At 29.1% G+C, this 27291-nt stretch overlaps 1 long non-coding RNA gene across 2 annotated transcripts in view; it reads right to left on the bottom strand.

The window, feature by feature from the left end:
* LOC140671875 (uncharacterized) overlaps positions 1 to 25393 on the bottom strand; it is a 39929-nt gene extending 14536 nt beyond the window's left edge. For both annotated transcript variants that reach the window (XR_012047803.1, XR_012047804.1), the window contains exons 1-2: positions 25244 to 25393; positions 13066 to 13224 (exon numbers count right to left, since the gene is read on the bottom strand). This is a non-coding gene — a long non-coding RNA (uncharacterized lncRNA). The remainder of the gene's footprint in view (positions 1 to 13065; positions 13225 to 25243) is intronic.
* Between the last annotated feature and the right edge of the window lie 1898 nt (positions 25394 to 27291).

Genomic DNA, 27291 nt, shown 5'->3' with positions numbered 1-27291 from the left:
AACGCGCCTTGTTTCAGGATCATAGAGTCTGAAACCAGCAGAGTCACCTTTGTATCCGACGAGTAACATTTTCTTTGCTTTTGCATCCAACTTGTTTCGCAGTTGCTTTGGCACGTGCGCACATGCCTTTGACCCGAAGATCCTTATATGCGACAAGTCTGGCTTTCTTCCTGTCCACATATCATGTAGAGTAGTTCCCCCTGTCTCACTGGATGGGACCCGATTTAGAATGTAGGTGGCTGTGTTGATTGCTTCTGCTCACAAGAATGTCGACAACTGTTTCGTCTTGAGCATTGTTCTCGCACTTTCCATGATTGTTCGATTGTCTCTCTCCGACTTGCCATTTTGTTGCGGCGTATACGGGGTCGTGCTTTCAAGGCGAATTCCTCTTGAGGCGAGATAACGTTTGAACTCACTGCTGCAGTACTCTCTGCCATTGTCCGGCCTCAGATTTTCATTGGGTGTCCGAATTTGTTAGCGACCATTTTTTCGAAGTCCTTGAACTTCTCGAACACGTCAGACTTGTGCTTGATAAAATTCACGTGACGATGTCCGGAAGCTTCGTCCTTGAACAGCACAAAGTATCTGGTGCCTCCCAGCGACTGCACCGGCATGGGGCCACACACGTCACTGTGGAACATTTCCCCGGGCTTGTACTGTCCTATTGGCGTTGCTTTGTTGAACGGTAACCTATGCTGCTTGCCTAACTGGCACGGCTCATAAAAGAAGCTTTCGTCTTCTTCTTCATTCTGCTGCACATCTCTCACCAGACTGTCCTTGACCATTCTGGATATCGTTCTTCTGTTCACGTGACCCAGACGTTCATGCCATATTTTGAGTACACGATACGTTTGCTTCTTCGGTCTTATTCGTTCTGAAGAGCATTCGGAAAATCTCGTTTCTTTGCTTGGTGCCTTGCGCAACCATATGTCCGTCTAATAGAACTGTAACTCTGTGATCCTTGAAAGAGACTTCGTAGTGCTTGGTTGTGCACACTCCGACCAAGAAGAGATTTTTCCGGATGCTCGGGACATAGAGAATATCTTCGATCCTTCCTTCTATCCATGTGCCATCAACATATTTCTCTATCAGCACAGTCCCTGTTCCACGGACCTCACACGACCGATACAATTAAAATATCTTTGACGTTTTTCTCAGCGATTAATAGTTTTACCGTTAATTGTAATTTTTTTAAATACATAATGAGATGGAATATCACTATATAAATATTGTTTCGCTTCTTCATCTCGAGCATTTAACTCAAAATAATCTCACAACATTGTTACTCGTTCTACAGCAGATCTTAATGCATCATTATTAATATTATCATCGATTATCACATTATGTTCGTTTGGTAAATGAACTGGTAAACGAAATATAGCGTGACTTTTTTCTTGTAAAGGTTTGCTCAAAATACGCCAACATGCTTCTATAGGCCCGACATATCGAGCTTCAATAAAATCTTTAATTTCATCATAAATTATTGTTTTGTCTATATTTTCTCCAATGATTATAGATGCAGCATCGTGACCTTTATAAATACATATATTTATACAAATATTTTACGGATCGTATACTCGAAACTATTTCAACATTAATATGGCTATTAAATAAAAGTAATAGCGATGGATTAAATGAAACAACATATCGATTATCAACAACGTATCGCCCAGGTCTTTCGTACAGCAATCCATTATTCCTTCGACAATAGTGTGGATAACCATTTTCATCCATAATTGTTTCAGATTGAAATGATTTTGGAAAGTGTTTCGAACGTTTATTGTTTATTGAACACCAATCTCCACATGGTCCATGAATCATATGTTTCATTACAATATTATGTAAACTTTCATTTTTATTCAGATCTTAAGATCAGGAATTTCTGCAGAAATAAATTTATTAACTATTTATCAACTATCAGAATTTGATATCTTACAATTCTGTTTTAATGTAATCAACAAATGTATATGTGGTATCCACGTTTTTGAAATTCTATTATATAAACATATGCTAAAATTTTACCAAAAAGTTTTTGTCCAACGATAACATCAATTAAATAATTTTTTTTATATTAAATACTCTAGCGCATATATCTGATCTACCTGTAGGTTGTTGATGTGGAAGTAAATTTTCTTTAATTTCGCGCCAATTTGGATTACAAGTCATAATAATGAAGATATTTGGTTTTCCATATTTCCAAACAATAGCCATCGCATCTTGATAATGTTGCAACATATTACGTGTTGAACCCACAAATATTGATGGAAGTATAATCATTTTTTTAATGTGTGCATTGTTATTATTACCGGCGTTTGCCAAATAATCAATTAATCCTTGATAAGTCTCAGCTCGTAATTGTTTTTGATTTTGTTTGCAATAATTAATTCGGTCTTTTTCAATTTTTATATAATTATCTACAAGCCATTGCTGAAATAATCGTCTTCCCATGATAAAAATATTAAAATTATCACGTATAGCTATGCGATATTTTACATAAGCAGCTCTACTTATTCGTTTATTACAATTCTTACGTTGTAAATTATCATGCCATCCTTGATTATCATATGGATAGAATAATGGATAATTCAGGAGATGCAATGGTTAGGCGACCAAACTGGCATAACTTAGCTTTTATTTGGTTAAATAAGTTTATCATTACAACGATTTACAGCGGCGACGTTTCGACCCTTGGTTCAGGTCCTTATCGAATCTATTTAAATGATGAGCAGTAATTATTCCATGGTTGTCAATTATACATCACAAGCACACGTCAGAAAGCAGTCTGCTTTCTTAGCTACTTTTTCAGAATTGAAATGTTTCGCACCGCAATGTTTGCAACATATATTCATTTCTCCTATATAATGTTCTACAATATTTTCTAAGTGAATGTTAGATGTATTAATATTCATGTGTCCTTTTTTAAAGCTCGAGAGTTTTCAATCCATTTTACTTTGTTATTTTTATCAGATATTATATTAGAAAATATTGATTTTGTTTTTAATGTTTTATCATATATTACAGTACTTCGTGATTGTACTTATTGTGAAATAATTAAATTTTCTAAATCTACTCTGTTATCATCTAAATTTATCAACATATTTGATGTGCTAGGTATTGAAGAAATAATATTGTTATTTAATAAAGTATCGGTAGTTGAGTTATAAACATTTTGAATTATTTGAATATCATTATTAACATTAAATAATTGTATATTATCATTTATTGTTTTATTAACTTCATTGCTATTTTTTATTATACAAACATTTGTAATAGTTGACGTATCATTTGTTTGAGATGCAGTAGTAATTGTTTTATTTACTGAATATACTTCTTTTGCATGTGAAGTTGAAGGATTAAAATCTATTACTATATTTTTCAAAAAATTGGAAGATGTTTGAGTCATATTTGAGTAAATTTCAATATTTGATAAAGATTGAGAATCTCTTTTAGATAACATTCGTTTTGTTTTCCGTTTCTCGACCTGCTGTTTTGCTTTTTTTTCCCGTTTATTACGTTGATATTCTTCTTCTTCTTCAACTGATCGAATTATTTTTCTTCGAGGCATAATTATTATTTAAATAATTTTAATTAAAAATGTATAAATATTAAAAATAGTAATAATTTTTTTAATACTTGTTATAAAAATATATAAATTAATTTTAATTAAAGATTATATAATTTTAGGAAACTTAAATTATAAAACTTAATTTTTAATATATAAACATAATTTATAAATAATAAAATTAATAATTTTAAAATGAATTATAAATTTCCACAAAATTAAAATTAATTTTAATCTAGTCAAAATTAATTTTATTCTATAATTAAAGTCAGTTTATTTTTTAATTAATAAATTTAAAAATTAAATTTAAATTTAATAATTTACGTTAAAACTAATTCTAATTTAACTTTAAATTAATAATTTAATTCAAACCAATTTTAATTTAATAATCTAAGTAAAAATTAATTTTAATTTTAATTTTAATTCGAGTAAAAGTTACTTTTAATTTATATGAAAGCAAAAACTATTTAAAGTTTTAATTCCATAATCTACGTTTTAATTCATTTTAATCTAATAATTTATATCACAACAAATTTTCATTAAAGCAAAATTTTAATCCAATAATTTAACAATAAGTTATAACCAATTTCAATTCAAGTCAAAGGACCTCGCACAAACCTTATGGAAAACCAGTCTCGGTGGATTTGGCTGAAACTTTGGAAATTTGTAGTTTACGTGATCCTGATGAAAAGTTCTCATTGCACCAATTTGATTCATTGAGCCGTTTGAGCTCTAGGGACCGTCGAAAGTATGAAATAGGCCGCCACCATGTAGACAACCAGCAGTTAATTCCTCCCTCCCCTATCTCTCCCCTCCCCTCCCCTCACCTGTTCCCACTCCTCTTTCTATCTTCCCCTCCCCTCCCTTTCCCTTCTCTCCTCTTCTATTATTTTTTGTTATTTTACGTTGGTTTGCTTTATTTTACGTTATTTTACGCTCCTTCTTAGAACCATTCTCGCTTTCTCTCAACATCCCTATGAAATTCATTCCGGAGGATCGCAGCGTCATTGTTTCGACTGTCTCAGAAATACGGACCTTGAATATCAAGTATGTAGCCATCAGGTGTGACTATCAGCACAGGTTTGAGTAAATGTTGTCCTTTATGAAGACAAAATGACTGTCGGAGAGTGATATGATAAGAGTTTTGTATACATGTATAGAGTGACATGATAAATAGCGACGTATCATTCTATCGTTGATGCCGGAAAATCATTCTACTTTATAGGCAATACTGAAAACGCATTTAAAATTCTCACATCTAATATTTGGAAATCTATGAAAGATACCATACATCAGACACTTTGTGTTTTGTATTGTTACGGCCGAGTTATCCCAAAGTTACGATTTTCTGACTGGCACATGTGCATAACGTTTGTCTTTTCTTATTCTACACAGTTAATATTAAAAGCATTTCTATTTGATGGCTTCATGTTTTGGATGTATATCATCAACAGAAGGAAACATTGAGAATCCGGTTTAATCAATACCAAGATTTTCTTTTTAGCGTATTGCAATCATAGCTATGGCTTGGAGAAACCGTTTAAAGTGTTACATTTGCGATAGAGATTTTTTACCGAATCAATTGAGTCGAATAGATGGAGATGAAAAAGTAAACAAACGCGAGATTGCCATTTATAGACGTGATGGATTCCAGAGGCCACCTCTCGCCGTGACAGATCTTACGAGGATTTGTATTATCTGTAATAAATCTATTTGCAATGAAATGGAACGCGATCCTACTTGCCTGCGACTCAATGTATTGACACAAACTGAGAATCGTACTTGTATGATTTGTAATGCTGATGCTGATATCCGCAGGATTACGCTTGAATGCAGAGTGAACGTATTTGTTTTGCGAGATATTTTCATTCCTGACGATGCCAGATCATGTCAACATCATTTGGATGATCAAGGTTTCTTTCTTCAGGCATTGCTATCTGGCTTGCGGTCCATAAACAGACCTTATGTCATCAAAGGACCGCAACTTCAAATGTTCCTCCAAGGACTCAGAAATGTGGCAAGGGATCAAAGAAGATTCGTTGATGAGAACAGTTTCACAGATGCTGAATTCGAATCCTTTTCTCCGGTGACGAAACAGCAGTTTCTGGAACTATTTGATTATTGTGATACAGTGTCTCGTCCAGGCGGCTACAGATATGTTTCTAAGAAAGACTTGTTAATGTTCTTATGCAAGATGCGACAAGGACTCTCTGATGAATTTCTTAAAGTTATCTTCGAGTACCAGAGCAGACAAGCAACGAGTTTAGCGATTTCCACTGTCTGACATTCTTTGATGCAACGTTTTGTTCCGACAAACATCGGTTTGGATGCAATCACAAGAGGAGATTATGCCCAAAGACATGTAACCGATTTCGCGAACGAATTATACAATCCCGAACCACATATTCCTCGTGTAATCGCGTACATTGACGGTACTTATAGCTACGTTCCTAAGAGTAGTAATTTTCGTACTCTCTGACAATCATATTGTCTTCATAAGAGACGACATTTACTCAAACCTGTGCTGATAGTCGCACCCGATGGCTACATACTCGATATTCAAGGTCCGTATTTCTCAGACAGTCGAAACAATGATGCTGCGATTCTCCGAAATGAATTTCATAGGGATGTTGAAAGAATGCGAGAATGGTTCCAAGAAGGAGATTTAATGATAGTAGATAGAGGATATCGGATGCTACAGAGCTATTCACTCGCCTTGGGATTCGGTGGAGAATGCCAGCACTTCTCAAACCACGACAAAGTCAACTCTCTACAGATGAAGCTAATGATTCACGGATAATCACTAAGACGAGATGGATCGTAGAGGCCAGGAATGGCCACATCAAATCTATCTTTAAATTCTTCCAGCAGACAATATCGATTCCTCATCTTCCTAATTTGGGTGATTTTTACCGTATTGCCGGTGCAATAATCAATAGGTATCATCCTGCCGTTCAAATGGAAGGAGCTAATGGGGAGTTGGCTCGTCAATTATTGGAGAAAGCAAATGAAGTGAATGTTGTCCAAGCACTTGTGGAGGCTGAACATCTGAACACTCGTAACGCTCAGAGATGGGTACGCTTGAATGTCCAACATGTTCCCGATTTTCCAATTTTGGACTTACATTTTCTGACGGATCTTACTGTTGGCATCTACCAAATCCATTTGGCACCATCGTATATACAGAACAAGCTACAAAGAGAGGAGTCGGAAGAATTCCAGCTTGAAATGTTAAGAGACGTACAGAGGATACCACTACCTGGTTTAATAAGAATTAGAGTGTACTCTCGATTTCGCAATGCAGCGAAATACCAATTATGGATATCATACCGACCGACAGACGATCATGATATGGATGATGAGATGAATGTTCAGAGCGACCCACCCATCCAAGGTTACTACTGCATTTGCAAATCCGGTGCTCGAACTTTGGGTACATGTGCACATATTGCGAGTGTTTTATGGTTAATTGGATATGCACGCCATGAACAACACATTCGGTACTCGTCATCGAGGCTCCTTTATACTATCTGCGATGCAGCAAATAGGCCACCGCAAGAAAATCCTGATAATGTACCAGATGTTATTGACGTTTGAACATTACTTCATTATTCTACACAAACGCACACGCACAGAAAAGAGGGTTTGGAGTCGTTAAATACTACGAGAGTGACGAATCGTAGGGTCCTTATCTTTTCTGACACACACACACACACATTCATACAAACGGCTCTTTTCAGAGTCACATGATGTGCAATTCCGATCGCGCAACCTCCCCGTGATGCACATTGGGTAACGCTAATGCCGATGATACTCCCCGACAGTCATTTTGTCTTCATAAGGGACGACATTTACTCAAACCTGTGCTGATAGTCACACCTGATGGCTACATACTCGATATTCAAGGTCCGTATTTCTGAGACAGTCGAAACAATGACGCTGCGATCCTCCGGAATGAATTTCATAGGGATGTTGAGAGAAAGCGAGAATGGTTCTAAGAAGGAGCATAAAATAACGTAAAATAAAGCAAACCAACGTAAAATAACAAAAAATAATAGAAGAAGAAGAGAGAGGGGAAAGGGGGGAGGGGAAGATAGAAAGAGGAGTGGGAACAGATGAGGGGAGGGGAGGGGAGGGGAGGGGAGGGATAGGGAAGGGAGGAATTAACTGCTGGTTGTCTACATGATGGCGGCCTATTTCATACTTTCGACGGTCCCTAGAGCTCAAACGATTCAATGAATCAAGTTGGTGCAATGAGAACTTTTCATCAGGATCACGTAAACTACAAATTTCCAAAATTTCAGCCAAATCCACCGAGACTGGTTTTCCATAAGGTTTGTGCGGGGTCCTTTCAATCCAATAATTTCAAAGTCACAATTAAATTCAAGTTACAATTAAATTTAATTTAAGTCAAATTTCAATCCAAGTCAAATTTCAATCCAAGTCAAATTTCAATCCAAGTTAAATTTCCATCCAAGTCAAATTTTAAACCAAGTTAAATTGCAATCCAAGTCAAATTTCAATCCAAGTCAAATTTCAATCTAAATCAAATTTTAATTTAAGTCAAATTTTAATACAAGTTACATTTTAAACTAATAATTTAAATCACAATATATTTCAAGCCAATAATCCAAGTCGTAATCAATTTCAATTAAATAAATAATTAAATAAATAAATAATTAAATTAAATTATTAAAATCAAAACCAATTAATCTAATAATAAGTTTAATTATCAGTAATTTTAATATAACTTAAAATTAAAGCTAATTTTAATATAATAATTCAAAATAAAATAAATTTTAATCTTTAAATTCAAATTCAAAAAAATTTTAATCTAACAATAAAAAAATAAAATAAATTTTTAATTATTTATATTAAAATTAATTTTAATATAATAACAGAAAATAAAGAATTAATTTAAAGCAAATTGAATTAAAACCAATTTAAATTTAACAACATATTTATTAATAAAGCAGAATAATACATATTTTAATAATTACTTGTAACAACATAATTTTTATATAAAAAAATATGAAAAAATGTTTATTTTTTTGTATCTTTTTTATAATTTATTTATTTATTTCTCTCTTGTTTTCTTTCTCTCTCTTCTTTTCAAGAATTTGCACAATTTTTAATAAACTTAGGTAATGATTCTTTAAATGATTACTCAGATAATGTTCATATTCCAGAAAAATGTATAGCAAACGCAGATTTGGAGACATGTACGGAGACATTATAAAACGTAAACAATATAAAAGTATGACTAATTACGTTATATTATCTGCAAGAAATGTCGATGTTGATGAAATAAATGAAAAAGTAGTAAATTTAATGGATAAAACGATGGAAAGAGTTTATACAAGTATAGATACTCCTGAAACGACTGGAGATAATAAAGATATTTACGAAATAATTCCGATAGAATCTTAACTCTTTAAATCCAACGTGTCTTTCACCTCATAAATTACGCTTAAGAAAATACACTATTGTTATGCTTATTAGAAATCTTAGCATCAATGAAGGTTTATGCAATGATATTAGATTATTAGTTTTAGATTTAGATAATAATTTATTGCGTTGTGAAATTTTAACAGGTAATAAGACTGGAGAAATTGTCTTTATTAATCGTATTACTTTGTATTGCGAAAATGTATACCCATTTACTTTTAAAAGAAGACAATTTCCAGTGAAATTGGCATTTGCTATGACTATAAATAAATCACAAGGACAAACTTTCGATAAAATTGCAATAGATCTTCGAAAAGATGTTTTTAGTCATGGACACCTATATGTCGCATTTTCACGAGTTTGCTCTTGGGAATCGTTGAAAGTTTATTTAAAGGATGATAATCTGTCTAAAAAAATAAAAAATTATGTTCATAAGGAAATATTTGATTAATAAAATGTTATAAACAAATGATTGATGTATAATTGTTATAATAATGTAAAAAATGACAAGGTAGAAGCAAATTGAAAGAATTTTTGTCTCAAGAGCTTGATTTAATTAAAGATTAAAGATTATCGATGGTTATTATTGTTTGTTTTATATTATTTTAATTAAAATTATTAATATTTACTTATACTTTTAAAATTAAAAGAAATTATCTTATAACATAAATTATAATTTTCATCTTAATACACATAATCTGCTGCCAAAGTTAATTTTTATAAATATTTTAAATTTTTTAAATATGTTAATTTTTATAAATATTAGTATTTTAAAATTAAATTAGACAATTAATAATTTAAACAATGAATTTTTATCAAAAAGTATTAATTAAAGTTAGAATATTATTAATTAAAACATTATTTTAATTTTATAACATGTTAATATTTTAAAATTTAATTTAATAAATTAACGTTTTAATCAGTTGATAAGTGTCAAAATTTAAAGAAATATTAATTTGTTAATTGAATTTTAAAATAATAATATGTTGTAAATAACATATTATAATACTTTAAAATTAATTGAAATTAATTAATATTTTTTGACAGAGTAAATCAGTTAAATTCTTAAGAACGTTCATGAAATGCGCGCGCGTAAGCGCGCGCTGCGAGCTAGTAATAACCCTTAAAATGATCGATAACCGTTAAAGTGTCACATAAAACGAATGAAGCAAGTTGTACGCAAACGACATAGCACGAAGCATGTAACACCATAAAAACCAATCAGAGCGACGGAAAAGAGGCAACAATACACTTCGAGACTTTCGAGATGAACCGATACATTCGAGTGGACTGCGATACATTCGAGAATCGACTTAACATGCCTTTTTTACAAAAGGATATAAAATAGTTATTAATAAATTATAATGTAATATGCTATTATATTTCAATATTCCAACTGATACTTTAAAGCAATTATTTCTTTTTACTTGTTAAATTATTAAAATATTAAACTTTTTAAAAAACTTTGTACTACACTACGGATTTAAAATTCTTCTCATCTATCTGATAAGACCAATAGAATTATACACAAGTAGATGGATCACTAGATCAATGTATCCATAGATTCTCTTTGTGTTAGCTTTGTTCCCATTGGATGCTTTACGCCTCTCCACAAACAGAGCTGTGTCTGATTTTTAAACTGCACAATGACATTCCGATTAAGGGGCCGGATGCCAGAACCAAGACCCACACAAATTTATTTTTGAAGAAATTATTTACCACTTTGTGTATTCTGAATAATAGCCCATCTCAATTGATTCAAGAGCACCCAGGCATTTCCAAATAACATAACAATAAAAGTAAAGAAAAGTAAAATGGATTTCTAGTTTTTCAGGTTTTATGAACAAGGTGAACAAGGTTCACCTTTGCAATGATCCAAAAACATTGCAAACATTATTGTTTCAGAATACACAAAGTGGTAAATAACTTCTTCAAAAATAAATTTGTGTGGGTCTTGGTTCTAGCATTCGGCCCCTTAATCGGAATGTCATTGTGCAGTTGAAATTCGAATAAATTTCTTGATATTATCTTCCACAATACAAATGTAAGGAAAGAATCGAACAAATTTCTTCATTCTAATCTATAATTTGATTTTTCTTTAAAGTAAATTCTTGTTTCTTTAAAATAAATTCATGTTCTTAATTCAAAAAGACATCTTTCTTCTAAAATACCAAATTCTAGATAACCAAATTTAACCGAAATGTTTAAAAAAAAATTCAAAAACCAAAAATAAAAATAAACCAATTAGAAAATTGAACTTAATTAGAAAGTTCAAATTAATTAGAAAATTAATAACTAATTAGAATAATTAGTAACGGAGCAAAATATTAGAAACTCATTGCAGATACTATTATACATTTCATTGTCGGAAATACAAATTGAAAATATTAGAAGAATGATAATTGAAAACCACATTAGAAAATTAAAAACCAATTACAAACAAAGTTGAAAAGATGTTTTGACTACTGAAAAATTTTTTGAAAGCCTTTCCATGTACATAACTACGTTGAGAATCGTAATTTTAAAATTTCATATTTTTTTAAATACAGGGTGTCCCAGAACAACCTTCCGTCCGTAAAATGACGTATTTCTGACACAATTCTAAGACAATTTTTCCTTTACCAAAATTTGATTTGAAGCGTAGTTTTTGTGTCATAAGCAAAAATAGTTAGCAAATCACGCGTCGAGTATAGAAGGCAGGCAGCAGCGGCGCGGCGCACCGCGAGCGCGGGCGCAGCTGACCGTCCGACGGGTGATTACCGCCGCATGAGTAGCTAACTATTTTATCTTATAGCATAAAATTATGCTTTAAATAAAATTTTGGTAAAGAAGAAAATGTATTATAATTACGTCAGGAATACATGTTCCTTAAAATAACATTACTTTAATGACCAAAAGTTGTTCCGGATCGCCGGCCGTCGGACGCTGCGATCAGCTGATTGCTACACGCGATGTGTGTATGCTGAGTGTGTGCGTAAAAGGAAGGGACAGAGTGAGTGAAAGAAAGAGAGAGAGAAATAACCGCCTCCGCGACGGCGACGCTTCTTCGATTGTCATCGACATTGTCGTCAACGACTTCAGACTGATCGATATATTGATTTTCCGGCTCAGCTGACAGACACATCACGTGTAGCAATCAGCTGATCGCAGCGTCCAACGTTATTTTAAGAAACACTTATTCCTGACGTAATTATAAGACATTTTCTTCTTTACCAAAATTTTATTTAAAGCATAATTTTATGTTATAAGATAAAATAGTTAGCGACTCATGTGGCGGTAATCACACGTCGAACGGTCAGCTGCGCCCGCGCTCGCGGTGTGTCGCGCCGTTCCTATCTGCCTTCTGTACTCGACGTGTGATTTGCTAACTATTTTTGCTTATAACTCAAAAACTAAGCTTCAAATCAAATTTTGGTAAAGGAAAAATTGTCTTAAAATTGTGTTCAGGAATACGTCATTTTACGGACGAAAGGTTGTTCTGGGACACCCTGTATATACATATATAGTATTATAAATCTAAAGATAGATATCTCAGTATAACCAATTCGCAGTATTATGTACAACATATCAGATGTCTGTACATAAAGTATTACATATTTTTTTAAAGTCTTCGATTGCACAACTGTTGAAAGCCATAACTTTAAACAAGATATTTAACCAAAATGTAAAAAAAATACAAAATGTTCAAAATAAGAATATTTGAAAACCATTAAAACTAAAAAAATTAAACTTAAGAAATTGAAATCAATTAGAAAATTAATAACTAATTAGACTTAATAGCGGAGCGAAATATTGGAAACTATATAAACTCATCTATATTCTATAGTTTTTTAAAATACGAGATTACTCGTAGATTACAGATATACAGGCACAAATATATTTTACGTTTTTTATGTAGCTATCTATAACTACATATATTACATTGAGCGATGAATAAAAAATTTTTATAATTATTCACGTATAGCAGCTATTGTTATAAAAAGCTGTGTAAAAATCTACGCACTAAATATTTAAAAAAATATTTTAATAAAATAAATTATATTTTTGAAACTTACGTAATAATAATGCTGTAAGATTGTCATGGTAATTGTTGCGCCGATTTTGACAGATTCTTTGCTGAAGACTTCCGTTTTCCTCTTTCTTGAGCAATAGAGATATATCTACTACGCTACTATATTAGAACTGGGCTTTCCCTCCACTTTGAACTTGAGTACCTGCAGAATGGTAAGAATAACAAAATCCGGACTACGTCAACAAATTAGCACATAATAATATAAAATAGTACTAAATTAAATGAAAGTTATTTAGTACTATTTTACTATATAAAAAAATAGTACTAAAATAAATGAAAGTTATTTAGGTCAATATTTCGTATTTTTTGTGAACCTTCGAATTTAATGTGAATAGACTATATTATTCCTAAATTCGGGGATATAGCTTCTCAAAGTTATACAAATCGCAAATATAAACACGAGAATACCTTGTGAAGTCAACGGAATGCAAAAAAACCAAAGACAACGAACAATAACGTAATAACCTTATTTTTCATCTGAAACAAGCGCGACACGAAAACACAATTCTGTTATCATAATTTTATATTTTCTGATACTCTGTTTTCAATATTGAGTTGCCCACATTTATGTGAAAAAGATAACAACTCTTTAATAATTAATAAAAAATTTATAGATTTTATAAAAAAATGTCTTTTAAAAATTTTACAATATCACTAGCTCAAAGAAAATAACTGTGTTTTTTAAAGAAATTCTAATTATATGCTTATTTCAAATATTTATAAAAATGAAAATAATGACATAAATATAACTGGAAAAATTTTTCAAAATATATCAAATTTCATAGAAAAGTCTTCATTTAGTTTAGCTATAAAAGTCGTTGATATACATGAAACATCAAATACAGCAATATTTGATTTTAAAGATATAAAAATAAAATGTTTAATTTTACCAATGAATGATCAATTTGCAGTAATTCCATTATTACACAACAATTTGTAATATCTATTGCATATTAAAGTATTATGTTCACACATGTAAAATTTAAATATTATTTTGACATTTAATAATTTTTTTCTAATTTATATTTAATTAAAAATGTCACTTTTTGTACAATTTTAATCGTAAAAAAATGTTATAATTAATAATAAATTAAATTTTAATAGTAGTTTAATATAAGTGCTGTATATAAAATAACAATAGTAGTTATTTTCTCTGGTTTTTAAGATAACATTTGTCATCAGTGTTATATAAGAAAGTATCTTTAAGTTAAGTATGAGTAAATAAACTGTTATAAGTATAATTAAATTCTTAAAATTTGCATTTTTATATTGTTTGCAGTTACTTTATTCTGTTGTAAAATTCAATGCCGAGTACGAGGGAGACAAAATATATTCTGTAGTACCAACTATATGGTTAAAAGAAAATGACAAATATTCCTACTGACCTAAAAAGGACACACGGAATTGCATCATTAAATGTAAAAAACCTTAGAATGATTGGATTATGCACCCGGTTACCGTAATTGATAAATATGGTAAGTATATTTGCTTACATAATTAATAGTAAAGAGCAGCATACAAATATAATTTTATTATTATTTTGTGTATGTATTTATTGTATGTATGGCTGTATGTAAGTATATATGTATGTATATAGGGTGATGCCAAACGGTTCAGCCATTTATGAACAAATTGCTTCTAATAAACATCCAAAAATGCTTTTATAAAAAGTTAAATTTAGGTCTAAAAAAGGTTTAAAAATGTATTTGAGCGTGAACTTTTTCCAAGAATTTTTACATATGTTTTAAAGAAAACTTTCTATTCAGATTTTTTATTAAATCACAAAGTTTGGTTGGAACTTTTAACACCTCGTATGTATATAAATTTTTATTTTGTGTGTGTGCAAAATATTAATGACACCTTGAAAAGAATTAATTTTTATAGATTCATATGAACGTGCTCTCCAAAAGGAGAGAAGATTAATGGAAGACAAAAGCAATACCGAATCGAAATCTCAATTAGGCCGTGGATTAAGAAATAAAAAAGTTTTATTTCAAATTTTAGAAAAAAATCAAAATGATAATTTTCTTGGATGAAATTTATTGGAAACTATTTTTTGTGCTTGATAAATGAATATAATTATTCTCTTGAATGTTATTTTATTTTCATATAAGATAATTCTTTTTTAGATAATATTAATAAGCAATACTAAACATAAATAATATTTTTCAGATAACTCTAGTACTTCAAGTGAAAATGAAATTAGCGATAATGATTCTATTCCCGAGTTAAATGAAAACATACAAGGTATAATAGCGATACTCTATATTTATTTTTTTACTTTATATGAAAATATATTAAAATATGAAAACTTAAAATTTTCATAATAAATGTGTTTTTCAGATAATGATGTCAATCAACTTCAAAAGAATATTAATAATAATGATCTCAATCAAGTTCAAAGAAATATTAGTGATATACATCAATTAGATATTAATGAGATTCCTATTATTATAGAAGCACAGGACAATTCGGTATTCCTCTAAAAAATAATATTCCTCTAGATAATTGTAGTAAGTTTTAGCATCTACACATACACGCGCACGTACACACACACGCACGCGTGCACCATATAAATACACACTAATTACAGAAATAGAAAAAACATAGATACAAATCATATTTATTTTTTTACAGAACTCTAAATGCTATATTAGAAAATGTACTCGAAATAAAACTGTAATGTGTAGACAAATATACATATATAAACGAGCGTTTATACATATTTTAGAAAATAATGGCAATAATGTAAATATTCAACATAATATTAATTTGCTTCCACCATTACCAATGGATTGTCTTGAAAATATTAATAATTTCGAAATTATATTGGTATCTCAGGAAGCACAATCACAGCTGGTATGTACAATTTTATCTCTGTTTTTAAATTGATATTTAATGTGTTAGCATATCATGAATGAAAAATAATATTTTAGGTTAATATGTTAACTATGATTGCTGGAACAAATGAGAAAGATGCAATAAAAAGGATATTGCAAAAATTATTCACAAATAATCTAGCTTCAAAGTGCTTTTGGACTGGAATAAAAATAATTTTAAATTAAAAGATTTGAAATTAATTATGTGCATGAAGAGTAAGTTGCATACAAAATATTGTTTCCCCATATATTACACATATTCTATTTTTTATTTATTTGATTTTTTTTATCTTATAAATATTCATTTCTTCAGATGCCATAAAAATATTTGTTCTACTATAACAGAAGCACAATTTCAAGAGATTTTGAAAGCATAGTTTAGACAATCAATCCTGCGATTAAATCGTGAAAATGCAAGAAACGATACTGCGAGAAACGATGTAAATATATAATGTTTTCATTTTTATTTTTAAACAAAAAAATTTGATTTTTTATTCCACAAATTTATTTTCTATAGCATTTAATACATGAAATTAATAATTATATAACTAATTCAAATTAAAATAGTATATTTATATAATGCCAATAACTATTTTATATAATATTTATATTATTGTAAATACTCATTCTTTTTTAAACGCATTTAAGTGATTAAATTCTTACAATTATTTAATTTCAGTTGCAATTTATATGAAAGTTTAGTTAAAATTTATAAAGTTTTTAAAATTTTTTATTATAAAATATTATACATGTATATATACAGGGTGTCCCGAAAATGCCGGTAAATATTTTAATGGCAGGTTCTTTAGAACATTTTAAGATGAAAAGTTTAATACAAAAATGTCGAGGCTACAATAGTTTTTAAACTGGAAGCAATTATATTTCACGAATGATAGAACTGAGATTTCGCGCTCTCAGGTACGGCAAAATAACAAGTGTTAACATAATATTCATAATATCGTGAAAAGAGCGCTATTTATAGGAGCACTTTTATCACTTGTTATTTTGCCGCACCTGAGAGCGCGAAATCTCAGCCCTATCATTCGTGAAATATAATTGCTTCCAGTTGGAATACTATTGTAGCCTCGACATTTTTGTATTAAACTTTTCGTCCTAAAATGTTCTAAAGAACCTGCCATTAAAATATTTACCGGTATTTTCGGAACACCCTGTATACACAGAGAAAAAGATTTCTTTGGATTTAATAAATTTTATTAAAGTCAAATAAATTTAACCATTGGAATAGGCCAAACTACTGTTTAAACTAATTGTTTGACTTTCAAAAAAATATATGTTTGCATAAAATAAAATATTTTTTGAAACAATGTCATTTTTTCTTTGACTCAAACAATTTCATTATTTCGCTTAAATAATTTTATTGTTTTATTTGAAAAATTCATGATATTGTTTTAAATAATTTTGTTGTTTCATGCAAACAATTTCATCATTGATTCAATTTTATTATTTTATTAATTTAATGAATTTTATTTTTTTAATATTTACTTGCTTTTATTAAATTAGTTTCTTCAATTTTCTTAAAAAATTTATTTTAAAATAAATTTTTTAAGAAAAAACTTTTCGAAAGTAAAAGCAAGTATTATACAAAAACAATATCACATTATACTGTTATACAGATAAAATGCAGGTATCAAATTTAAATACAATAAAAAGTGAAAATCCAAAATGTAACATTATATATATTTCTTAAAAAGAAATGACAGGTCAGTAAAAAACGATTATACCTAATAACCTCATTTTTGTTGAGGTATTTATTATCACTTATTATAATAAGTATGTATAAGTATACATAATCATATATAATAGTCGCCGCCTTTTACAAATTTTATATTATTGCAAACAGAATGAACGCAAGTATATGTATGTTATTTACTTTACTATGAATCGAAACGTTCAAATCTTTATTATAATTACCGTCTTTCTATAGAATGTTACTAATGTACTTAATGTCAATACAATTGCGACACATCATCTATATATAAAAAACTTATAATTTTATATTCACATCTCCTCGCTCCTATTGCCTCTTTCTTACTTACTTATTTATATTTACTAATTGGAGCTCTTTCTATAATTTTATTACTTTACTATATATAAACATTAACTTTTAATTTAAATTTTATGCGTTAATTTGTGACACTACAAACATACTATAACTAAAAATATAATGTAACATCGCGGAATTTATAACTTTTCAAAAATCAAAATAGTGTTCAATTCAAGTTGATAATACTCGGCTCTGCTTCGTCGTCGATGCATTTTATTGGGGAACAAAAATATTAGAGCCTGGTGGTAACCCGGTAAAAAATTTCTCATATATAATTATATATAACAATATAAAAGTATATAGAAATATATAAAATACTGCATAAGTTATGTATAGTTATGTATAGTATGCATAATTTTGTATTATCGTTGACTGACATTTAGCCAACATTAATATAAAATTATATATAATTATATAATAAGTCATATATTATTATATATAATTATACATAACTTATACAAAATTTTATATATTTCTATACAGGGTGTCCCAGAACAACCTTCCATCCGTAAAATGACGAACTCCTGACACAAATCTAAGACAATTTTTCCTTTACCAAAATTTGATTTAAAGCGTAATTTTTGAGTTATAAGCGAAAATAGTTAGCAAATCACGCGTCGAGTATAAAAGACAGCCAGGAGCGGCGCGGCGCACCGCGAGCGCGGGCGAAGCTGACTGTCCGACGAGTGATTTACCGCCGCATGAGTCAAAATCGCTAACTATTTTATCTTATAACACAAAATTATGCTTTAAATAAAATTTTGATAAAGAAGAAAATGTCGTAAAATTACGTCAGGAATAAGTGTTCCTTAAAATAATGTCGGACGCTACGATCAGCTGATTGCTACACGCGATGAGTGTATGGCTGAGTGTGTGTGTAAAAGAAAGGGACAGAGTGAGTGAGTGAGTGAGTGAGTGAGTGAGTGAGTGAGTGTGAGTGAGTGAGTGAGTGAGTGAGTGTGAGTAAGTGAGAGAGAGAGAGAGAGAGAAATAACCGTCTCCGCGACGGCGACGCTCCTTCGATTGTCATCGACATTGTCGTCGACGACTTCAGGCCGATCGATATATTGATTTTCCAGCTCAGCTGACAGACACATCGCGTGTAGCAATCAGCTGATCGCAGCGTCCGACGTTATTTTAAGGAACACTTATTCCTGACGTAATTATACGACATTTTCTTCTTTACCAAAATTTTATTTAAAGCATAATTTTGTGTTATAAGATAAAATAGTTAGCGATTTTGACTCATGCGACGGTAATCACTCGTCGGACGGTCAGCTGCGCCCGCGCTCGTGGTGCGCCGCGCCGCTCCTGGCTGCCTTCTATACTCGACGCGTGATTTGCTAACTATTTTCGTTTATAACTCAAAAACTACGCTTTAAATCAAATTTTGGTAAAGGAAAAATTGTCTTAGAATTGTGTCAGGAGTACGTCATTTTACGGACGGAAGGTTGTTCTGGGACACCCTGTATAATTTTATATGATCATATATCATATATGATTATACATAACAAATTTTTTACCGGGAAATATACTCTCTACATATAAAAAGCTTTAGCGTTTACTTGCAGATAATTGTACAATAGTTTGGCAGTGATATTATTCTCATTTGGCATATGACACATTTATAAAAATCGTGTATTATCTCATACCGTGTAAATATGAAAAAACGATGTATGCGTTATCACTTTAATTATCTTGAAGATACAAAAATATATAAAAATATATCACTATATATGTATATAGTATACAAGATGTCATTATTCATGCCCGTGAATTAAATAGCGTGTTTCCTGAATAAAGAATCAAATAAAAAAATCCTGAATAATATTTTTTCTGCAATACTTATGAAAGAGTAATCGTTAAATAAAAGTCACCTAATCAGCACCATTTTTGAAGCAAGCATGAGCCACAAATTAGTGTATGTATATACATAGTATACATAATCTGGCATATGGTACAGAAGTATGCTCTGCTCATATACATATATAAAATATAACTTTACTAAATAAACTTTAATATATTTATAACCTAAACACAACATGTTTAATACGTTTTCAACGTTTAATATATTAAACTTTAATATATTTATAACTTAAACATAACATATTTATTTTTCTTTTTTAAAGGAAGTGAAAACAATCTGAAATATTAACATATGACCGGTAAGTCTCCAAAAATTTGGAGATTTACTGTAAAGGAACAATATAATTCTTCCCATTACCCATTATATGAATATTATAGAGGAATTTATTTGGTAAATCTTCCCAATTTAGTGAAAACTATTAAGCATCTTCATTTATAGCAATTTCATAGGCTTGCAAATAATATTCAAATGAAATATTTGTAAGTGGTGATAAAATAAAAGTAATACATTTATTGTCACAAACAATATATTGAAGCAGCCCAAATTTTAAAAAGCAATCAGATACAGTATCATTTATCTGTATAATATTATTTATATTATATTTAATATTATTAATCTTGACTGAGCAAAAAACAGTTGCTTCTACGGAGAAGATCTTTATTAGAGAAATCAATTTTGTTTCTTTTATATTATGCAATTTACCTAAAAATTGTGTAAATTCTATAGTATTAATGAAACCTTTCTTGCTTAAAATTTTATAAGAAGATTTTAATTGTTGTTTAATACATAAAGTTAGAAGTAAATTAATACGAGAAGTAACAATTTTAGCAGTACTTTTTAATTGTTTATGAAAACCTTCATATTTCATTACATAAATGTGTCGTACAGGACTTATTTCCTTCATAATTTTAGGATAGTAGAGAAGTAAATGAAATTTAGGTTTTAATGTTTCTTCAAATAAATTACAGTAAGATTGATGATGTTCTTGAATTAGAGTTTTAAGATAAGATATGGAAGAATTAGAAATTGTTTTTGATAAAAGTATATTTAACATTTTGTATAAAAGTATATAAAAATCCCACACAGGTTCAGACGGAGGAATCAAATCACCAACCAGAATACAAAAATAAATACTCAATGCTAACATTTCAGATGCACTTATTATAATACATTTTTTTTCAAATGTTCCAAAATAATTAACGGTATTGGATTACCTGTATCTATGGCTGAAAATTTGAAATATTTGATTCTTTCATTTAACTATTCAAGAGGAAAATACTTTTTTTTAATAAGGTGATTAATTATTTGAGCCATATCGTATCTTAAAACTCCTTCTAAAACATCATGCATTAAGTCACAATATAAATTGCTTGCAATATGAAAATTTGGCAATTCATGTCAAACACATGCTTTTTTAATAACATATGAAAGAGATAAACAATCATTATTGTAATTGTCAAAATTTCGTAAGTTATCTTCATTTTCTGTTGTTTGATATTATGTTTCATTTCTATGAGTTTTACAAAAGCGGCAGAAATAATTTGCTTGGAAACTTTCATCAAACCCTTTTACCAATTTTTCTACCGATCGAACGCAATATGGTAATAAAAGTACATTTTCTAAAATTATTCTAGAACTGAAATATTTAGAAACTGAAGGTATTTTGGTACAAATATCTCCAGAAAAAAACGTTTGTATATACTTTACATTGTTATTAATTTTAGGAGATAATTTAGACTTAAATTCTATTTTAGGGTTTGATGAAAGTTTCCAAGCAAATTATTTTTGCCGCTTTTGTAAAATTCATAAAAATGAAACATAATATCAAACAACAGAAAATGAAGAAAACTTACGAAATTTTGACAATTACAATGATTGTTTATCTCTTTCATATGATATTAAAGAAGCATGTGTTTGGCATGAATTGCCAAATTTTCATATTGCAAGCAATTTATATTGTGACTTAATGCATAATGTTTTAGAAGGAGATTTAAGATACGATATGGCTCAAATAATTAATCACCTTATTAAAAAAAAGTATTTTTCTCTTGAATAGTTAAATGAAAGGGTAAATATTCACATAAGGTCACCCCTTTCAGAAGTCAATGACCTTGACATATGTTGTCAAGGTCACTGTCCTGAGTAACGCTTAAAAGGTTTTAGCCGTCGCTCGTTGTTTACTAAAAAGTTATAAAAATATTTTTAAATTGACGTTTTTTGCAATTATTTTATCAAATACTGAAAATTTAAAAAAATATTTCAAATAAAAGTTATAGGTCTCTTCAAAATACACATTTTATATTCTATCCATTTTTATTATACAAGTGACAGTTTTCAAGAAAAACAACGATAAAGACTCTAAACCTTATAAAATATTAATTATAACATAATATATAATATAGTCCCACTGCATCCGCGCATACACTTTCTACACATATACTTTCCTACCCACACAACAAATAAGTTGGATTAGGTTATTTTTTTTGGAAGTGGAGCCCCTCGCAGGAGGGTGGAACCCACTATGCCCGCGCATAGACTTTCTATGCGTGAAAAGTGTATGCGTGGATACAGTGGGTTCCGCCCCTCTGCGAGGGCTCCACTTCCAAAAAAAAATAACCTAATCCAACCCATTTGTTGTGTGGGTAGGAAAGTGTATGCGCGGATACAGTGGGACTATATTATATGATATAATTAATATTGTATGAGGTTTATAGTCTTATCGTTGTTTTTCTCGAAAACTATCACTCGTATAATAAAAATGGATAGGATATAAAACGTGTATTTTGAAGAGATTTACAACTTTTATTTGAAACATTTTTTTAAATTTCCAGTATTTGATAAAATAATTGCAAAAAACGTCAATTTTTAACAATTTTTATATGTAACTTTTTAATAAACGAGCGATGGCTAAAACCTTTTAAGCGTTACTGAGGGTGATGACCTTGACAACATATGTCAAGGTCATTGACTTCTAAAAGGGGTGACCTTATGTGAATATTTACCGAAAAATTTAGCTGAGCTAAAAAAATATTTTCCAATAAAGAAACAAATTGAACGGATATAGACTATAACGCTATAGAAATATAAACTGCACCTACTTTATATATACCAGATTTTGAACTTAAGGGATTATTAGGCTCAAAATCATCATAGAAAAGATATAACGGAAATACTATTTTATTTGGAAATTTTAGTTTTACTTTTTTCCATAAGTTTCCTTGCAAAATATTGGTACGCACATTATCATCATACAGAGATTCCTCATCTTGCATATAAGACACAATTTCATCAAATACATATGGTAATTCTAAAAATTGTTTTAAAATCTTACGCAATTCTACTATTTGTCCTTCACATTTGTTAATAATCATATTTGTTTCGTAAGATTTATTTGTTTAAGCAAGAACGGATCTCTCTCCTATGAAAAAAGCATGTGGCTTAATATAATACTTATTATCTTCCAGAAATTTTAATCACTTATATTCAGTTTCTAATTTTTCGAATATATCTTCAATTTCCTTAAAAATGGCACAAATTGTGTTAAAAATATTTTCTAAATTTTGTTTTTTTAATTCACACTCGATAGAAGTATTTACACTTGTAAATAGTTCTTTTATATCTTTTATTATAATTTGAACAATGTTTCGTGGTAAAGAAGGATTACTATACATCTTTGATATGGAACGAATAATAGCATTCTGAACAATGTAAAAAATATCACATATTTCATTATTAGAAGAATTACTAGTATGAGATTCATCAAAACTATTTTGAGAAATATTTTGATATACTAAACAATTAGAAAAGTTAGACAATTTGACTTGTTCTTCTGTATCTGATTGTTAAGATATTTCATGTTTTGTATGATTTTTTATTAGATGCTTTTTTAAACTATTTAACAGAGGAAAAGTACAATGACATTTATTTTGGTTACAAGCATAATTTTGTGAAAACGGATGCAGATATTTAATATGTTGTATTAAAATATCAATATTTTTAAATGTTTTAGAACATTCAAAACAAACAAAATTGTTTTCTTCCATTTTTAAAAATTTATAATATTAATATTTAATTTTTAAAATTAAATAAATGAAGATACTCAGTGGTTATTAAAATAATTTATTTCATTCCTCTTTTTTAAATTGTATTATATCATTTATAAAGGGAATTTTTATATCTTTTTCAGAAGTAATATTAAATAATTCCCATTGCTAAAGAAACCAAAGATGTTTACTTTGTGATGTATATTTTACATCCAAAATAAAATGTTTGAAAACAGAACTTTAAAGCATGGAGAAGTGTTGCCAAATGATAATATTTGCCATCAATAATAACGTAAAAAGCATGAATATTACTTAAATTTGGACCAACTATTATTATATACGGCTGAATTGTCAAGTCTTTTTTATACATAAAATCAATCCTTTCTTGTTTAACTTTTTCAATATCACCTGGGATTTTTATTTGCAAAAAGAGGTCATCTCTTGCTCCGGGTACAGATCCCGGTAAAAAATTTGTTATGTATAATTATATATGATATATGACCATATAAAATAATATAGAAATATATAAAATTTTATATAAGTTATGTATAATTATATATAATAATATATGACTTGTTGTATAATTATATATAATTTTATATTAATGTTGGCTAAATGTCAGTCAACGATAATACGAAATTATGCATGCTATACATAACTATACATAACTTATACAGAATTTTATATATTTCTATATACTTTTATATTGTTATATATAATTATATATAAGAAATTTTTTACCGAGATGGTTTCCAATAGATCTTGCCCTACTACGAGGAGGCACCAAAGAAGACAATAAGTATAAACGTATTACTGTTTTTAAATCTATAATTAAAAAAAGCATTCATCTTATTGATATTATTATATATGTACAATTTTTAAAATTATATTTACATTATATTTAATAGAACTATAAATAAAAAATAGTAGTATACGTTATTCAATTTTAATTATATTAAAAAATATATTACATATTTATAAAATTGAAAAAATATATTAGTTTGCAATTTCGGAAACCAATCTGAAAACATAATATAAAATCAGCGCTATGCTTAAAATAAGTTATTACATACATTTAAAAATAAATTAAAGATTTAAATTCAAAATTAAACAGATAATAATTCTTTAAAATATTAAGTTCAAAATAATGTTTTTAAAATCAAATACATTTGAGAACAAAATATGCAGATCAGTGAAAATATTAAACTGTGAATCATTAATCATGTAAGTAATACATTGAATACATAAAAAAAAATTTTAAAAAACATAATATAACGTATGTTTATAATAATATATTAATTTTTTACCTGTTGTTATCTGGTCTTCAAGCAAATTAAACAAAGATTCATCAGATGGTTTAAGAAGTATTTTACGTTTGTTATAAATATAATTAAACAAATTTTCAAACTTTTGATTTATATCGAAAAAGTCCTTCAAATGACTAAATTTTTGTTCAAAATCATAGTTAATCTGAAAAAATTTATAAACACAACAAAATATTAAAAATACTATTAGATGCAATTAAAACTTATTTTTAATATCAATGTTTGAATTATATAATATTTTCCATACAAAAAAATATAAACATTTGAAATAATATAAATATTCTTGATAATTAAAAAATATGATTTTATAAGTAAATAAAAAAGTTATTCTAGAATTAATAAATGTCAAAATATTATTTTGAATAGAAATACAAATATTATTTTTAAGAAGTAAAAGCCTATATTTATTTCCTCACTTGCATTAAAATATCACAATTATTTATGATAATTCTAAAAAATGTGTAAAATATGGAAATTATTATTAAAAAAGATAATTGCTACAAATAATCAGATACATCTTTAACATATATCTTATCATAACTTTTTTACAGAAAAATTTAAAGCGTTTCAGAAAATTTTAAAAATGTGTATAATTATACACAGAATTAAACAAAAACATAAGAATGCAAAGTATCATTTCTGGTTATTAATTTTTTTCAATGCTGAATACTACGCCAAAATTTCAATATTAAAAAAGAAATATAAAAAATAACACTTCGTATTGCTGTGTTTGAAAAAAGTTCGGGTCAATATCCTGTTTAGGGGAGGATGCTCCGATGTCCTTGACCTTGACATATGTTGTCAAGGTCATCACCCTTAGAACGCTTAAAAGGTTTTAGCCGTCGCTCGCTGTTTGCTAAAACGTTACATACAAAAATTGTTAAAAATTGACGTTTTTTGCAATTATTTTATCAAATACTGGAATAAAAAAATGTTTCAAATAAAAGTTGTAAATCTCTTCAAAATACACGTTTTATATCCTATCCATTTTTATTATACGAGTGATAGTTTTTCCAGAAAAACAACGATAAAGACTATAAACCTTATACAATATTAATTATAATATCATATATAATATAGTCCCACTATATCCGCGCATACACTTTTCACGCATAGAAAGTCTATGCGCGGGCATAGCGGGTTCCGCCCCCCTACGGGGGGCTCCACTTCCAAAAAAAATAACCTAACCTAACCCATTTGTTGCGTGAGTAGAAAAGTATATGCGTAGAAAGTGTATGCGCGGATACAGTAGGTTCCGCCCCTTGCGAGGGGCTGCACTTCCAAAAAAAATAACCTAACCCAACCCATTTGTTGTGTAAGTGGAAAAAGATTATATTTTTTGAAAGTAAAGGCCCCTGTAGGAGAACGGAACCTACTGTGTCCGCACATTCACGTTCCCATTTGTTTTCTTTGGAGTAGTACTTATGCTTATTTACCGTAATTGTAAAAACTATATATAGCTTTTTGCAATGAAGGAAAAAACATAAAAAAATAGTCATTTTATTGATAGTTTAATTTATATTTATTTATTAATCTAATGGATATAGTGAACTCATGATTTCAAAGAAAGCATTAATGCGTTCATCGTAATTATACATTCTTTTAAACAAAAATTCAGCAAGATAATGTACAAAATGATAATCGCGTGTGCCATAGCAGGGAATATTTGCTCTCATATCTCTTCATAGTCTTTCTATATTTTGCGTGTGGACACCTGTTTCTGGATCAATATAATGAGCGTGATGATTTACACTTCGATGTGTGTAATTATTGTCATTACTTAAAGCAGTATATCCACGCCACATATCTGTATAAATAATGGTACCAGGAGCAACATATTTTCGAATGATCGACAATAATGTTTCACCATTTCTATTTGGTACAGACAAAATAAAAATTTCTTTGGTATTTCTTTCGACACCACCAAAAACTCATTGGCCACGAATTATACGTCCAGTATTATATTTCCTTTTGCCTATTTTCGCTTTGTCTAGTTCAACAATTTTATTAATTCCACCAATTGACTTTTG

Source organism: Anoplolepis gracilipes, chromosome 12 (assembly GCF_047496725.1).
Source record: "Anoplolepis gracilipes chromosome 12, ASM4749672v1, whole genome shotgun sequence".
Taxonomy (NCBI): Eukaryota; Metazoa; Arthropoda; class Insecta; order Hymenoptera; family Formicidae; genus Anoplolepis; species Anoplolepis gracilipes.
The sequence above is the reverse complement of the archived record's forward strand: the minus strand, read 5'-3'. Positions and strand labels throughout refer to the sequence as shown.